This window comes from Gopherus flavomarginatus, chromosome 2 (genome assembly GCF_025201925.1).
Source record: "Gopherus flavomarginatus isolate rGopFla2 chromosome 2, rGopFla2.mat.asm, whole genome shotgun sequence".
Classification (NCBI taxonomy): Eukaryota; Metazoa; Chordata; order Testudines; family Testudinidae; genus Gopherus; species Gopherus flavomarginatus.
The window spans coordinates 221,402,248-221,420,548 of record NC_066618.1 but is presented as its reverse complement, the minus strand read 5'-3'; positions in this window follow the sequence as shown (position 1 = coordinate 221,420,548).

Sequence of the window (18,301 nt, the reverse complement as noted above, 5' to 3'; positions counted from 1 at the left end):
AACTCATGAAAGGAGCCAGACTTAGCCATTCAGATCCTCTACTGACTGACAGAACGTCTACTGCACAGGAAGTGGTAGGACAAGCTTCCCAACAATGACCTGCCAGCATGCCTTAATCTTGACCTGAAGGAAGCACCTGTAGAAACCAAAGGGAATTTTATTCTTTGTACCCCTTCAAGTTGTCCCCTCTGCTGACATGATGAAAGGTTCAGTTTACAGTCACTTAGGAGTTGTTTTTGTGATATGAACAGGAATCCACTAAGAAATATACAAAGATCACCAATTCATTTCTGAGAGGGTAATGAACATCCAATAATAACTTTCATTCTGTCATGTTGTCTAGAGTGGTTCATTACCATGAATGCTAAGCTAAGGGCAGACTGTTAAAAATGCAATGCAGAGACCCCCAAACGGATCATATGTTCTGTAATGAAAATTCCTGAAGTGCTATAAGTCTTACCATGGAGTCACAGACAGTCCCCTTGGGCATTCCAGTCTATCTTGCCACCCAGGACTTAGTGACAGCTGATCACTGTACACTGAAGATCACAAAAGACTCAGGTTTCTTCCATTCCCAACCCAACAGTCACTTACTAAGGTCAATTTGTACCTCGGATCTCATGCCAAAGACAATGCTTGTAGGCAATCCTACAGTAAATTAACTAAGGATTTATTAACTAGGGCAGGAGTCAACAACCTTTGACACATGGCCCATCAGGGTAATCCGCTGGTGGGCCATGAGACATGTTGTTTACATTGATCGTCCGCAGGCATGCCCCCCCCACCCCCCACCCCCGGCTTCCAGTGGCCATGGTTCACCGTTCCCGGCCAATGGGAGCTGTGGGAAGCGGTGGCACGCCAGTGGATTACCCTGATGGGTCACATGCTGAAGGTTGTCGACCCCTGAACTAGGGCAAAGAAATTAGAGAGTTATGTAAAAGTTAAAGAAGGCACTATATATACACAAATAAATTATAGTCTATGGTTCCAAAAGCTATCAGCGTTGTAGCAATCTAGCACCCAGGTTGACCCTGAGGATCTCTGCTTCTGTTTTGTAGCTCCAGTTCAGTCAGAATCCAAACTGTAAAAGAGAATTAAAATGTTCCTGTCCCCTATCTTTATTTCATTCTTCTAGAATTGAAGCTCTGGGCCAAGTTCTTTTGCACATAGCCTCTTCAGGGGTGTGCATGGGTAATTAACAAAGAGTTTGTATTGTGATGTCCCACAAGGGCCCATTTAGTTTTGATAGCCTTCTTAATGAGCAGGAGATGATCCCTTCCGACAGGCTGACAGTTTCAAGACAAACATTTTTTACAATTACAAAACAAAAAACTTAAAAATTACCTGATAGCCTGTAATAAAGATATTATAGTAAGATTAATATATGCAACTGACAAGCATTTCATAAAGTCTAAACACATTGGTATAAATTCAATACCCATCTTACCATATTAACTCACAGGTGAAACAGACTGGTATCCAGGAATAAATTTTTCAGTGTTCAGCTCAGGTCAAAAACCTTGACAAGAGCTGGCACTTGTCACACTCCCAGTGCAAAACTGATATAAGAAGAGATGTCACTGACACGCTTGAATATGCTTCAGGGTCACCCCATTCTTGATAATGTATCTGCCATTGCATTTTCCTCCCTTTGATATGGACTATTTCCATGTCAAATTCCTATAGAAGTTAACTCCAAGGTAATAGCCTAGAATTGGTCCCCTTAGCTCAGCATGACCATATTAGGGGAATGTGATCTGTTAAAACCTTACATTTTGTATTATACAAATAAAGTTTAAGTTGCTTAACACCCCAAACAATGGCATAGCATTCCCACTTGATGACAGCATAGTTTTGTTCAGTGGGAATCAGTTTTTTACTCAAGAAGGCCTCTCGTCCCCCACCCCATCCTGCACTAGTACTGCACCAAACACAGTATTAGAAGAATCAGAGGTTTGCTGAAATCAAGGCTGACCAAAACAGGCTCTTTAGACAAAGTCTCTTTTATGTTCTGAAAGCCTTTCTCACAGGCCTCTGTCCGTACCACCTGATCTGGTTTCCTCTTTTTTGTAAGGCCTGTTAAGGGATCCACAATGTTACTAAACCCTGGCAATAATTGGCCAGACCAATTAAGGATTGGACCTGCTTCTTGGTTTGTGGGGCAGGCCAACTCTCAGTAGCTTCTATTTCTAAAGGGTCAGGGCGAACAGACCCACTTCACACCTTGTGTCTGAGATAAGATACCTCTGCAGTCCACATCTTGCATTTGGACACCTTGACAATGAGGTCAACTTGTCTAAGCCTTTGTAACACAATTCCCACATGGTTCAAGTGGCCTTGCGCCACTTTCCACAGCTCTCATTGGCCGGGAATGGCAAACCGTGATCACTGGGAGCCATGCCTGAAGACGAACAATGTAAACAAACTGTCTCACAGCCCGCCAATGGATTACCTTGATGGGCTCTGTGCAGCCCACAGGCCACAGGTTGCCCACCACTGAGCTAAGGGAATTTGCCAATACCCAAAAGTCAAGTCCAGAATGATTATGAATTTTGCACACACCTTCAATAGGTTCAGTAAGTCCTCTATTCAGACTGTAGAGCATGGGTCAGGTTGGGTGATAGCATTTAACCTCCTAAAGTCTACCCAAGACCTCATGGTTTTATCTTCTTTAGGTATCATCACAATAGGAGATGCTCAGGGGCTTTTTGACTTAGTAATTTCCCCCCAATTCCAGGATGCGTTCCACTTCCTCCTGAATTTGCTTCTGTATCACTCCTTAAGTACAATATACTTTGCTAGGAGCAGGGCAGGGCCCTGTAATTTCAATGGAATATAAAAATCTCCTGCTTTTGGGTTGGGTACAAACTCTCCCAAATCTCAATGTTCGCTATAGAACGCCCATCCTTACTCTCCCTGACCAAATCAATGGAGCGGGCACTAAACATTCCTTCTTCAACGCAGCAAATCATATTCACTGCCATCTCCCTTTCATGGTAAGCTTTTCATCTATTGATATGTACTGTTTGCACAGCTCCCCTGCCATGGGGCTTCCTGACAATGTAAGTGATTTCATTCACTCTATCACCTCAGAAGGTCCTTCCCAACAATTTTGCTGCATGAGATGTAAGAGCGCCAACTCCTGCCCTTACTCAGCTCCCATCAGGGATACTTTCCTACAATTCCTTTTCCAATCCATTTTATCCAATAACTGTATCCTTCTGTCTCCTACAAAGAGGTGCCAGCAAAATGCTTGTTTGCCTGCCCCCAACCCCACTGGGTTCTCAGGGTATTCATCAATTCCTTCCTTCCACCCTCTCTCTATCTTTTTAAAGAAGGCCTTTCCGGCCTTCAAGAGGTATAAATAACCCTTCACGCTCTACCAGTCAGTTGGAAAGGCAGCACAGTGACATTCTCTTGACCTGCCCCATCTGCTTCCTGCCCATCCCTGTAAACTTTCCCTCTTCTCCCCACCCGTTGTAAGAAGGTGTTGTAGAGGCAATGCCCTTTTTCTTCCAGCTAGCCAAACAAAGACCTCCTCCGATGAAGATTGTGGTAGGCACATTATATAGAGCCTGTTAAATTGACTGGTTAGTCAAACATAAGCAAACAGATCCTTGTTATTCAAATTCATGGCAGACTCTTCAGTTCATCTGTACTATAAAGAAAGATCCAGTAAGGCACAGCCCAATAACCTAAACCTTTTGTAACTTTTCTTCCCTTCCAGAGCAAGTTCCCATGTGCTTATCAGATTTTCAGGTATCACTTCAGTTATTACTGCACTGATTTAACTTCCTTTCTCCCAGAGTATTAAGATAAAGACATTTATTTAATGCTCCTGTTCCCAGGTTCTTAATGCACACTGAAACTAAGTCAGTGAGATGTGACTATAGCTACTGACATTTCAAACTAGAGTATTATACAGAAAATGCCATTTAATTTTAATCAAGGGCAGTCTGCCTCCCAAAAATTTATATCTTTTACATTTCAAAACAAATTTCAAAAATATTGCAGTAATGTTTTCTGCTTAAGTACATTTAGATTAAAGTAGGGTTTTTTTTAAATCTTTTTTAATGAAAAATGTTTTCTTTAGCAACATTCCTACTTTTGAATACAACATTCAGTTAGAGAATCCAGTTAAAGAATCTTTTCATTATTAATTGTCATTAACTTGTGTCAGGCCTGGCATTTTTTCTTATGACAGTAAGCAGGGAAATAAAAGGGTGGAAGGCCTTTATTTCAGAAGAACACAAGAACAGCCATATTGGGTCAGACCAAAGGTCCATCTAGCCCAGTGTCCTGTCTTCTGACAGTGGCCAATGCCAGGTGCCCCAGAGGGAATGAACAGAACAGGTAATCACAGGGCCGCCCAGAGGATTCAGGGGGCCTGGGGCAAAGCAGGGGAGCTATGGTGCTTGTACTCACCCGGCAGCGGTCCGGGTCTTCAGCAGCATTTTGGCAGCAGGGGGCCCTTCAGTCACTCCATATCTTTGGCAGAACTGAAGGGCCCCCTGCCACCGAAGATGCGAAGCATCACTGGGCCATGGCTCGTGGGGCCCCTGAGGGGCCCAGGGCATGGGGCAAATTGCCCCACTTGCCCCCCCACTCTCGGCAGCGCTGGGTAATCATCAAGTGATCCATCCCCTGTCCCCCATTCCCAGCTTCTGGCAAACAGAGGTTAGGGACACCATCCCTGCCCATCCTAGCTAATAGCCACTGATGAATCTATCCTCCATGAATTTATCTAGTTCTTTTTTGAACCCTTTTATAGGGCTATGCACACAGTGAAAGGGCTACCCACACAGTGGGTCAGAGGGCAGCTGCCATGCGGTCAAGCAGGTGAGGAACAGGCTGTCAGTAACAGGGAATTTGTCAAGCCTAGGCTCTGTCTCCTCCATGCACTGGTCAATGAAATAATCAGCTCCTGGTATAGACCACAACCAGGTCTGTTATCCCTTGGTGCAAGTGAAAGCCAGGGAATAAATCATTCCCTGATTTGCTCCTGCAACAGTGCAGATGTGTGCTGCCCCTTACTCAGGGCAGATTATAATTGTTCAGTCTAGCTCTTATGTGTAATTTCAATTGCATGCCCCCATCCCAGTAAGAGGATGTTGTTATTGTACAATGACTGACACAAGGGAGATAAGTGTTCTCTCACAATCACACACACACTTTTTAGTCTTGTCACTGAAACGGAGCCCGAGTTGAGTTCAGTGTCCAAATTACATCAATAGGTTTACTTTGTAATGTTCTGCATATATTCATATTTAATTCAAATTGAAACCAAAATGCATTCTAAATACTTAACAACATTGGTTTGACCCCCCAATTAGGTGATGCGTGTCCACAAGTAACCATTAGATACAGCATGTTTTCAGTGTTTCATTATCGTCTTTTTTTTCAGTCAGCCTTTCCACTACCTGCTCAACAGACAGATGAGTCTCTTATCAGAAGTAGCAGATGGCAGTGCCAGTCTGTTTGAATTTTCAGACATGCACTTGGAGAACATTTCGCAGAATTTTGTTAAAATGTGTTCTATTACAGAACTATTGGGGATGTAAGAGAGGGATAACAGAACTTCTGTGGAGGAATGTGCTTTTAAGCCTTGCCCACACAGTTTGTAGCACAAAGTTTTTAAGGGGTAACCATACGGACCCAAATTCTACCTTCACTTGCCCTCTGTGCAATCCCATTGATTTCTGGAGGGGCACTGCAGTGTCTGTAAGCAAAGTCTGAATTTGGCCCATTGAATTTATAGTTGACTTATGTGATTTGGGTGAATCAGCCCATGTTTTACATCACTGAATACTGTAGAATATTAAATTGTAGCGGTACATACATTTTTGGATCCAAAAATCCCACACAGGTAGCTGACTGATCACCAGGTTCTGGATTGACAAGCACACTCCATGCACAGCAAAGTTAGGGCTACCCAGAACATGGGTCCAGGTCCCATGCAAATCATACTCGTTGTTCTCAAGATGTTCCCCTTCTGGGAACAAGTGGGTAGGATTGAACAGAGTAGGCAGAACCACTGCAGCAAATTACCCCTCTCTCCCCTATAGAGCAAGAGGGGAGCACAGGAGGAATAGTAACTCCCTGTGGCAGTGAAGGTTCATTTGTGCCCATTACTCAGAGCTTGGTGCAAAAAGCACATCCTCAATTTCTTCTCCTAATAGAAACCACTTGCAAGACCCTGAAAACTAGCTAACTGCTTCGGTCAAAAAGGGTAACAGTAATTCATGAAATAAAAGTGATTAACTAGCAGTAGTATGTATTCCTGGGGCATGCTGGTAAAAGGTTTGATCTTTTAATGGCACATTTCTGTTTCACTGGAGTGTATCAATTGAGTAGCTTCTGCTCTATAAAGGGCCAAATTTTCCCTTCTGATGTAAGTTTATGTTTTTTATCTCCCAGCAGAGTCATTACAGGAGTAGTTAATAATTTTTTGTCGAAGTCCAAATTTCTTGGTCAAGGTATAATCTAGGTACAGGCTCCAGAGAAACATTTTTCACACGGCAAGTACCCCTGTTGAACAAACACATACTATGCTGTGCATGAGTAGTGTGCCCCATTGGTTAAATTTTTAGTGCATTAAATAAAAAATAAAACCAAGTCACTGTATAACCTAAAAATATCCTCCAAAAAAGATGATAGCTCAAAGTAAGCAAATAAGGAGTTAAGGAGAACCAGTCAATCATTACTTCACAGTACAATGTATTGAAAATCACACTAAGAGAGAATGCAAGGGTAAAAATAATAAAAAATATTAATAATGATAGTAAGTAAATAAAAAGATGTTGTGGTCCATTCAAAAGTATCTGGCAATCTAGATTTGGCCCGCGGTCTGCCTATTGACTACCCTTCATGTAATACATATCAGAAGGAATAATTTAGCCTTCACTATTGCATACTTGAGATTGTCTCATATCACCACATGTAGATCCAGATATGATGGTATGTATAAATCAGGTATTTGCACAAGCACAAGGCCAATAATGTACTACTTGTACTTTATATAGACCAATGGTGCGCAAACTTTTCCAGTTGTGCCCCCCGCCCTCCATCATTAGTGGAATCTGTCTGTGCCCTCCCCCCCCAATTACTGCACAGCCAAGGCTTCCTCAGTAGTAGAGATGGGGGTGGAAGTGGTGATGGGGGAGAAACTGGGGCTTGAGGCGGAGCTGGTCTGAGGTTGGAGAGGGAATGAGGGCAGAGCTAGGCTGGGACAAGAGCAGGTGGAAGAATGGATTTGGGATGTGGGGCAGATCTGGCCTGGAGGCAGAGCAGGACTGGGCACTGAAAGGGGGCAAAATTAAGCACTGAAAATTTAGGAAATGCTTAGTGAGGCCAGAATATTTGGAGATTTTAGCTGCAAATTGCTAACATGTATCTATTGAGTATGTGCAAACTAATATTTTCCAAAGGTAAATAACTTGATCAAATTTTAGGTGGATTTTTAAGAGACCAGCAAAAGGCACCTCCTTCTTCCAAAGGCTATCTTCTACCAAATTTAAAGTCCTGTGTCAGAGTACAGAGCACTGAAGTGTCTCAATGAAATGGAGTTAAGATTTTTTTTTAACATAGCAAAACAACATAGTTTTCCTTAACTTCATTTTCAGAAATATCTGAACAGTTTTGGCTGAAGTTTTCAAAAATAAAATAAAATAAAATTCAATTAAAATAAAATTCATGCCTAAGGTATATGACTGGTAGTGAAAATTTCAACGCAAACACAAAGTTTGGCAAAGAAAAACAGGGTGTTATAATGCGAAAGCTCAGGCAACCTTAATAATAAGCTGTACTGCCAAGTCCTCCTGTGTTTGCATGAAAAGTTGTTCAAGTATTGTACCCATGACCACAAAAGAAGTCACTATTTTAATCTAGATTAGAATCCATATTCCATCTGACAACTGTTAACCATATGTCTTCCTCTTTAAGAGAAACCTCAAACTCAGTCAACATGGGAAAGGACAGTCTTTCCTTCACGTGTCCCTTCACATTCAGAAATGATCTTGGGAATACTATCTTCATATTAATGAAGCTCTGTTTTCATTGTCTCCTTTTGGCCTTCCCTGTGTGTTTGTATCTAAATTCTGTAGCATTGCTTCCTTTTCTTATCACCACAGAAAAGATGGAGAGGAAGGGGTTATCTGTGTTGTGTGTGAGTTATTTTATTTTATTTTATTATATTTTTTAGCTGTGTGTTTCAGTGCTGATAAGAAGAGATGCAGTAACTATGATGAAAGTGAAAATACAAGAAATGATGTTTCTAGCTCAAGCATTTTTGAAAAAGAAATATTACAGGCTTCAGGGCAAGATTTATAAAGATAATGTTTCATAGTAACCGAAGAACTTGAAAATCTAACAGCTCTTTTCTGGAAATCTTCAAATCTTACAAGTTAAAAAAAGTCACTGGGGCTGATATCTGTAACTAAAACAAGGTGTGATCTATATTAGTTAGGTTTAACTCTAACTTGGACCTTGTCTAAGATATACATCAATACAGCAGGTAACACAGTTACTTGGTAGGTGATAGACATGATTGAGTATTTGGTGTAAGTGATATTATCACACTAAGAGAGGGCAAAAGTGACAATTTCTTAGCTTGCAAAAATTGCATATGTAAATAATTTGAGAGCCCTCTGTAACCAGGGCCACTTTAGGCCGATTCAACCAATCCCTCTGAATTGGGCCCCACCCCTAAGAGGGCCCCGTGCCCAAGCCCCAGCTTCCCCGGGGGGAATTTAAATGTCCTGGGGCTCTCAGCAGGGGCTGGAGCTACAGGCCCTTTAAATTGCCACCAGAGCCCCACTACTGGAGCCCTGGGGTAGGGCTGTGGGGCTCTGGGGGCTATTTAAAAAGTCTGAGGCCCCCTTTGCTTCCACCACCCCAGCCTTTTAAATAGTTGCAGGAGCCCCACCGCTTCCTCAGGGTTCCCATGGCTATTTAAAAGGCTAGGGTGGTAGATGCAGGGGAGCCCCAGGCCCTTTAAATAGCCCCCAGAGCCCTGGGGTAGCAGGGGGCTCCAGCTGCCTCTGCCGCCTCTGTCCTTTAAATAGCTGCGGGAGCCCTGCCGCTTCCCCAGGGCTCCCTCTACTATTTACAGGCCAGGGCAGTGGAAGCAGGGGAGCCCCAGGCCCTTTAAATAGCCCCTGAGCCCCGGGCTGCTGCTACCCCAGTGGAGGAGGGGGCACTCACCATACAGGGTGGGCTGTACCCCTGCCTGCAGCCAGCCCCTACTGTACCCCCTGCCTGCACTAGTCCTGAACCCCCTGCCCTGCCTGCACTAGCCCCTGCCTGCAGCCAGCCCGTCTCCATCCAGCCCCGCAGCCCCTGCCCTGTCTCCAGCCAGCCCTGCACTCCCTGCCCTGTCTCCAGCCATCTCTGCACCTCCTGCTCGCAGCCAGCGCATCTCTAGCCAGCCCCTGCCACACCTCCTGCCCTGCTCGTACCAGCCCTGAACCTCCTGCCCTGCCCGCACCAGCTCCGCACCCCCTGACCTGTCTCCAGCCAACCCCTTCCGCACCCCCCTATGGCCTTGCCTGAAGCCAGCCAGCCCACCCCACACACCCCTGTCTCCAACCAGCCCCACACCCTTGCCCTGCCTGCAGCCAGACCCTACCTCCCATCAGCCCCTGCTTTGCCTCCAGCCAGCCCCATGTCCACTGGTGCCCTGAAGTTCCCAGGGCAGTAACCCTGCACACTTGCTTCAATGAGGGGGTCAGGGAGCAGCTGGGACCCACACACATGCACACAACCCCAGGCAGTGGTGGAGACCTACATATGTGAAACGGACCTCATTTCTAGTTCAGGCCCATCTTTTAAAAAAAGAACTTTAGGTAGAGTTAACATACATCAGCATTTTCCCAGACATGTCAGGCTTTTTGGTTCTTAAATCGCCATCCAGGAGGAATTTTTAAAATTTAAAAATTTCTCCTGGGAAAATACAGACCTATGGTAACCCCACTGGTACAAAAACTACATACTGTGGCACATCCCTTAAATCAGAACTTTTTATAGGGAAACGGTTTCTAAGAAATGAAAGGCTTTTTTTTACATGTATTTTTTTTTTTAGTCATTCCTGCCAGGGCCCCACCGAAATTGTTCAAATTGAGCCCCGCACTTCCTAAAGCCGGCCCTATCTGTAACACAATCTAAATACTGCATGCTGAATGTCTAATGAAAGATATCGCTTTAAAACAGACATTATTAATGTTTACATCTAAGGTTGCTAAAATTGTATATTCAAATAGTTGGAAAGCTCCTTATCTGTTCACAGACTTATCAGGTTCTGCCCAAGCTATCTAAATAGACAGCTTGCTGAAACAAGCTGCAGGAATTCTGTATCCAGTAGATCTTGATCAGAGGACTGAATTTATGGACCCTCCATGCAGCAGTAGCTGTAACATGAAAAGTGTCAATGACTACTTGATTATCTCAGAAGGACCTCAAAGCTAGTTGGGCATGAAATATTGGGCCTCTTTAAATGAAAGGTATCAGAGTATTCAGCACAGTTCATAAAGCATGACAGTTCTATTATGCAAGCTTGATCAAGAATCACTGATGAGAAAAACCAGAAAAGAAAAGAGCAGGGTGGAAAAATATAACCTGGTGATATCAGTGACCATCAAAAACACATATTGCCAGTCCTGGTTCAGTGCCAGAGGAAGTCTAATACATTAAACAACAAACACCATTCTACTATGCCACAGAGGGACCAAATACTGTAGTCCTTGCTCCGTGCAAAGTTCTATTTCAAGTCAATGGGAGTTTTGCCTGAATAAAAGGAATTGGGGTGACCCAAACAAACTGTCTACTGATCTGTGCTGCTTTTAGGACTGAAGAGGCCAAATTTTACTTCATTTTACAGCCCTTTCAAGGGTCACTGGGAGAAATGTAAAAGGCTTTAAAGGCAGCACAAATTAAGAGTTGACACACTATAAGAGGATCATTCACCTGCACATCTACAAATGTGATATATGCCATCATGTGCCAACAATGTCCCTCTGCCATGTACATTGGCCAAACCGGACAGTCTCTACGTAAAAGAATTAATGGACACAAATCAGATGTCAAGAATTATAACATTCAAAAACCAGGCGGAGAACACTTCAATCTCCTTGGTCACTCGATTACAGCCCTAAAAGTCGCAATATTACAACAAAAAAACTTCAAAAACATACTCCAATGAGAGACTGCTGAATTGGAATTAATTTGCAAAATGGACACCATTAAATTAGGCTTAAATAAAAACTGGGAGTGAATGGGTCATTACACAAAGTAAAACTATTTCCCCCTGTTTATTTCTCCCAACACACACACACTGTTCCTCACAACTTCTTGTCAATTGCTGCAAACGGACCATTTTGATTACCACTACAAGAAGTTCTTTTCTCTCCTGCTAGTAATAGCTCACCTTAACTGATCACTCTTGTTAGAGTGTGTATGGTAACACCCATTGTTTCATGTTCTCTGTGTACATATATATATATATATATATATATATATATATATATATATATATATATCTTCCTACTGTATTTTCAACTGCATGCATCAGATGAAGTAGGCTATATCCCATGAAAGCTTATGCTCAGATAAATTTGTTAGTCTCTAAGGTGCCACAAGTATTCTTATAAATTAGACAGTAATTCATTTTCAGATTGCTACCTACTTTCTTCATTGTAATACTGAATACTCGCCACAGCAAAATATTATCCAATTGAGTTAGGTTAGCCCTTTATTTCATTGTTGAACTTGCAAACCCAAGAATCCAAAGAACTGAAGAAAATGACTGCTGATTATGAATTATTAATTTCAGTTAGTTTGATTAATTAACTAGCTACGTTACCTGGTAACATTTTTGTTAAGGGCTTTATTTAGTAATGAACAAAGTTGCAGTGATCGGAATATGTGAAGGTCTGCAGCACTCAGCTTATTTTCAGCTGAAAACTTTGACTTCTCAGAAATCATTTCTTGCCTCAAACATCTGAATGCCTGTTCTCTGTAGAAAGGTTGGTGACACACAGGCTACGTCTTCACTACCCGCCATATCGGCGGGTAGCAATCGATTTCTCGGGGATCAATATATCGTGTCTCATCTAGACGCGATATATCGCTCCCCGAATGCGCTCCTGTCAACTCCGGAACTCCACCAACGTGAATGGTGGTAGCGGAGTCAACAGGGGGAGCCGCGATCATCAATCCTGCGCCGTGAGGATGGTAGGTTAATCGATCTAAGATACTTCGACTTCAGCTACGTTATTCACGTAGCTGAAGTTGCATATCTTAAATTGATCCCCTCCCCTAGTGTAGACCAGCCCACAGATGGAACTCATTACTTGCAGTGCCACGTGCTGCTCAAGAGAAAGTTTAATGAGAGTAAGAAAAATGGCTCAGACTTTTACCATTGCCTTCCATCACCAATCATCAAGACAGCTTCAGAAGGTGTTACATCTAGCACTGTTCCTGTTAATGGGTTTGCATACAGGGATTATACTGCATAGTCCCTCACCCCCCACCCCACTCCCCCACAAGGCTAAGCTATCAAAGCAAGTTTGCCTGTCGCATAAAGTAGATAGCCAAACTTTCCAATAGCATTAGCAAACTCTGAGATTAACGTACCTTGAAAACCTAAGGCATCCAATCTTCTTAAGAATAATTTGTTAGTAAGAATTTTAAATGTATTTAGATGAATTGGTCATCTGAATGTAGATTAAGCATCTACAAATAATTCTAATGCACTCCTTGTTGCCAAAAAAAAGTAGCAGCATTTTTTTTCTAACTAAACAATAGCTACTGCTTTTATTGATGTATTTTGCAAAATTACCTTTACAAATACTAGCAGTACTCAGCTCCACTTCAGAAAAAAGAGTGCCAGTTAAAGAGAACAGGAGTACTTTTGGAATCTTAGGGTACGTCTTCACTACTCGTCATATCAGCAGGTAGCAATCGATTGCTCGGGGATCGATATATTGCGTCTCATCTAGACGTGATATATTGATCCCCAAACGCGCTTATATCAATTCCGTAACTCCACCAACCCAAACGGAGTTGCGGAATCGACAGGGGGAGCCGCGGACATCAATCCCGCGCCGTGAGGACGGTGAGTAATTCGATCTTAGATACTTCGACTTCAGCTATGTTATTCACGTAGCTGAAGTTGCGTATCTAAAATCGATTTTTCCCCTGTAGTGTAGACCAGCCCAGAGAGACTAACAAATTTATTTGAGTATAAGCTTTCGTGAAAGCTCTACCATGCAGCTCTATCAGTGCATTTCAATCTTGTCCTGCGATCCACCTGCTTTCCTAACGTGGGGCTGCTAGGTTAAGGGACCAGAATGAATGTGTCTGAAATAGTGACTAGGGACAGGATTGAATGAGAGATCCATGTAGACTTTGTACTGTGTGGGATTTGCAAACAAACCTGAAAGATTGACTGTAGTCCAGTCCACTGTGCACATTTGACTGGAGATTCTGGTTCAAAAACCCAAAATATCCCAGGAGAAAGCTACCCAATCAGTGATCCAGCCTCAATAGCCTATTGGTCTGTTTCTCTTGCAGTCTTAATGCCTTTTCCCACACCACTTTGTAGGAGTGCTGTGGTCACTAAATCTCCCACCTCTTCACTCAAATCCCTCTTTAGGCCTCAGTTTGCTTAAGTGTGACATGATGGGAGACATCTGGAAAATAAAAGCATTTTGTTCTTTACTTGTTATGAGGATATATTGAAAAAAGATAAAAAGCAGCAAATCAGAAAAGCCAAAGTTGGTTATCACCTGCTCTGGTTCCCGCTTCTCACAGGCTCAGAAAAAATCAGATCTTTCTACTCCTTGTGCAAACAGAACCCCTGGAACTTTCCAGTACACTGAGTTTTAGGGAACAATCCAACAATGGATGCAGCTCCACAGACACAAGGAAGAGTGAAATTGATAATACAGAACCACTGGGTTGTCTAGGGCTTGGTCTATATTTAAAACTTATACCAGCCACACTAGTTATGCTGACAAAAAACCCAGGGTAGATGCTGCCATATTGAGATAAGAGTGTTCTTGTTGGCATAGCTAACGTTTGTAGAGGTGGTGTTCTTTCATCAACTGAAAAACTCCTTATGTCAGCCTACACTTCATCTGTGCTGGGGGGGCTATGCCAGCATAGGTGCTGAAGTGTAGACTCAGGTGAGGGCTATACTACAGCTTAAGCTGACATAAAGTTATGTCACTCAGGGCTGTGAATTAGCTATTCCCTGAGTGACATAACTTATGTTGACTTAAGTGCCTGTATGGACAGCGTTACGATGGCGGAACAGCTCTACCACCGATATAGCTACCACTGCTTATGAGGGCTGGATTAATTAAGCTTATGGGAGAACTCTCCTTTGGCTTAGAACGACAACACTAGACTTACAGTAGCACCGCTGTAAGCTCTCTGGTGTTGCCATAGCCATAGTGTAGGCCTACTCTGAGCAAGGTTAGATGAAAGAAGCAGTTGTAGCTTGTTTCTGCAAGCACTCCCATCATTGCTATCCACAAAGAATCTACACTAGGGCTATATATTGGTGCCAGGGCAGCTCTGTCTTCAGCAGAAGTTTTTCTTGTCTAAAAAATATGGAACATAGCCCTTAGTAGCACATACATACTTTCATTGCTGCTATTTCTGCTTTTTCAGTCATCATTGGGGAATATGAAACAAATGAACACCTGAAGTATGGTGCTGAATGCTAACTTTAGAAAACCAGTAGCACTGTTGAACAGACCCATCAGTACCAACATTGCTTTTTCCTGGCTATCTAAAGACAAGTTGTGCTGCCAAAATGTTATCTGACACTTCTGTAACCTTCAGTTTGCTGAGATGTGGTATTGTTGTAGCTGTGACAGAGCAGTGATCTGTGGCAAGCCTGGCGCACATCCTATTAAGTCATCCTTAAAAATTGAGTAGCAGCAGTTCAGCTACTAGTTATGGGTGTGTAGTTCCTGTTGCAGGGATTGGAAAAGCACAAGCGTTTGTTAAATTTAGGATGGATTGAAAGGGAGTCAACTGAAAAGTCCAAAATAAAACCACAGTTTTCTTTTCTTCATTTTTTCTCCTCCTCTATTCATCCAGAAAATGCTACTGCAACATTAGATGCTGATAAAGTTTTTGATTTCTGACATGGTTCAAAATTCTGTTCTTTATTACCCAGCTGTAAATCTGGCGTAACCTGATTGGTTTCAGTGGTTTAAGTGAGGTCATAATCTGGCCCATGATATTTATGTCAATTTGTTACCAAGTAAAAGAAGAAGTCTTACTACTTTACTTTGCTTTTCCTTATCCAGTGCAGTGCTTGATATATGTCCAGAAAACTAACCATGTTTGATGTATGTCCAGAAAACCACCACTCCGTATTGCCTTTTTTTCATATGCCAAATGTTTCACTGATGTTTCCCAGTGCATGATTTGCTCCATCTTCACACTGGTGTAAATAAAACCAGAACTTGCCCATTTTATCCACTGATTGCATCCCAGATGGTGGTCAAGAGACCACAAGACTATGAGTCTTTTGGTAAATAGAATTGATTTGCGTACGAGGCTGGAGTTGTGAATAGGAGGGCAGAGTGCCATACTGTGATTGGGGACGGTTGCTGGCGGCTCCTGCCTAGTGGTCACAGCTCAGTTCGCAGCCATCAGGCCAAATGGTGATAGTTCATGGTGGTGGCAGTCCCATCTGGTGGCAATAGTTCACTGGCAGCAATCCCAACGAACTGCAATAGTTCAGTGGCAGTAATCCAGCCAAGTAGCAATAGTTTAGTGGTGGCAGTCCCACCCAATGGCAGCCATCTGGGAGAGATCTGGCTGTTGTACAGCTCCAAGGGACATCTCTTTGAGTGCCTCGTCTGTGTCTCCATCTTTGGTTGCTGTGACTTTCTCTGCGTACCGACTCAGTGCTGGCTCTGCTCTGATCTTCCCTAGGAGCTCCCAGGATGTATCCTGCTCCCTGGCTTGCCAGCCCTTAACTGAGCTGCCTGCCTGGCTTTTAAACTCTGCCTCTAGTCTGAGCATGCTCGACAAAGGGGGAGGAGCCTCTTTAATCCAGAACTGTTCCTTAACCCTGTGATTGGGAGCAGATGCAAGGGGCTCCTGCCTAGTAAGGAGTTCATACACCCTATCACACATACCTTTAACTTCAATGGACTTATGACAATTTACACCAGCTGAGGATCTGTTCCAGTAAGTGGATTGCAGGGAGCGAGCATGTCTAGTGGCTGGATTATGGATTCTCATGAGTTTTCTTAATTCTTTTATTGGGCCAACATTTTCAAGTTGGGTCCTTAAGGTTAGATAATTAAATCCCTATTTAGACACCTAAATACATGACCTGATTTTCAGAGTATCTGAGATTTTCAGAAATTCAGAGTACCTCTGATTTTCAGAGGTGCAGAGCACCTGCAACTGCCAGTTAACTTATTTATCTGTCTAAATATTAATTTAGGTTTGAAAGGTTGGTCTTTCTCCCGACCCCCATTATTCCCTTTTGTGCAACTCACTAATATACTTGTCTCTCAATGGTGCTAAATGGTTGTTTGGAAAATGCTTTGAGATCCGCATATGAAAACGATCAGTAGTGTGATGTATGCTGCAGTACAGGCATAACATTCCTTTATCAGAATATCATTTGATATTCTTATTTCCATGATTAAGTTGAAATACCTAGAGGAAGAGAGGGAAAATTTCAGACATTCTGCCCAATAAAATCAAGCATAAGATGAGTAGCAACAATTGTGCTCTACCCTTGTTTGCTCTGCAGTTAGTGCCTGATACAAAGTCCACTAAAATCAGTGAAAAAACTCCCAGAGACAGAAACTTTGCCGCCATTCAAGTCCTTTCCATTCCCACGTAATATAGCCTGCCTAAAAATAAACAAATAAATAAATAAAACATTGGCACCAGCCTGCCAATTTTCTTCTGGTTTAACAGTAAGATTTGATATTGTCGTTAGTTTTGCTCTCCGCATAAAACTGACTTAGTTGTATACACTTACCAAATATTTTGTTATATAATCAGCTTCTTTCTGGGAGAGTTGTCTGGAGTTTTCTGAACTTTGCCATACACAGGCTGTTTTCATGGTCTCTTGCTACGCCTCTTCACCCTTATTATAAACATGTTTTATTTTGTTCGATACAGTTTTATAGAGTGCTTTGCAGTGAAATGCTGAATTATTAAGCCTTGAATGTAATTGTCTTTCATCCACTATAGTACCTTTGTCACAGTCCCATACTTCAAAGCTACTCTTTGATAATGAGCTTTTTCTTTTTCTTGTGTCTACACTTAATATAATTTTTGCTGTTCAAATTGTAGCCCCATGTCTTTATGAAATTATTTTCCAAATCCACATTTTTTAATGTTTGATGTCAACATCTATAGAGAAATCTCTTTTCTTTTCCTCTTGCCACCTTTTTAAAAAACTTTTGTAGATATGCATATTTCTTCTTTCATTCAGGTTCCAGCTGTACTATCCCCCCCATGCTATTTTTAATTAGCGTCTCTTTTAATTAATAATATTGTTTCAATCTGATTTTAACAGACTGATATCTTGCCTTTGAAACTCTCCTTTCAAGGGTTTTAGGATGGTTTTGAAAGCTCAATTTCAAGACAGTACTGTGGAAGAATTGGACTTTCGGAGTTTTTCTTTTGTTAACATGAGGATCAAGGTTCTCCTAGAACTTGGTTTGACGGTTTCCACTTCTGATATTTTTTCATATTCCTGAGGTTAGCAGGTTTTATATCTTTGTTTCCATGGGAGCTGAGATCTGTAAGAATTAGCGGGGGATATAGGATATATTTCCCTCCCACTCCTGTTATGATTGTTCTTCTGGATACAGTAGTCCTACTTTTCACCCGACATGAGTTCTGTGTTAAGTCCAGGATTTGTAGTCTGCATTTCATGTTTTTCTGATGTGTCCTCTATGCTACTTGAACTTTTTTCTTTACTTTTTGCACTAACCAGTTCAATTATTTTGGCTGTACACCCTCATTCTGAGTGGGTCTAGGCCAGTTTGAGTAAAATAGTTTACAATTTAGGACCTTGCAATAGTACTCCATTAATCTTTGTGTCACTTTGGCATGATTTTTTTTCTCCTTATGTAAAAACCGAGAGTGACCCAACAACACTTTTCAACCTGCACTTAAACCTTCATCTTAGTTACATATAGTGGTTTTGCTCTCATCCATCACTCTCAGCTTCACAGATTCCAAAGCCAGAAGGGACCATCATGTCATCTAGTCTGACCTTTGTATAACACAGGTTAGAGACCTTCCACAA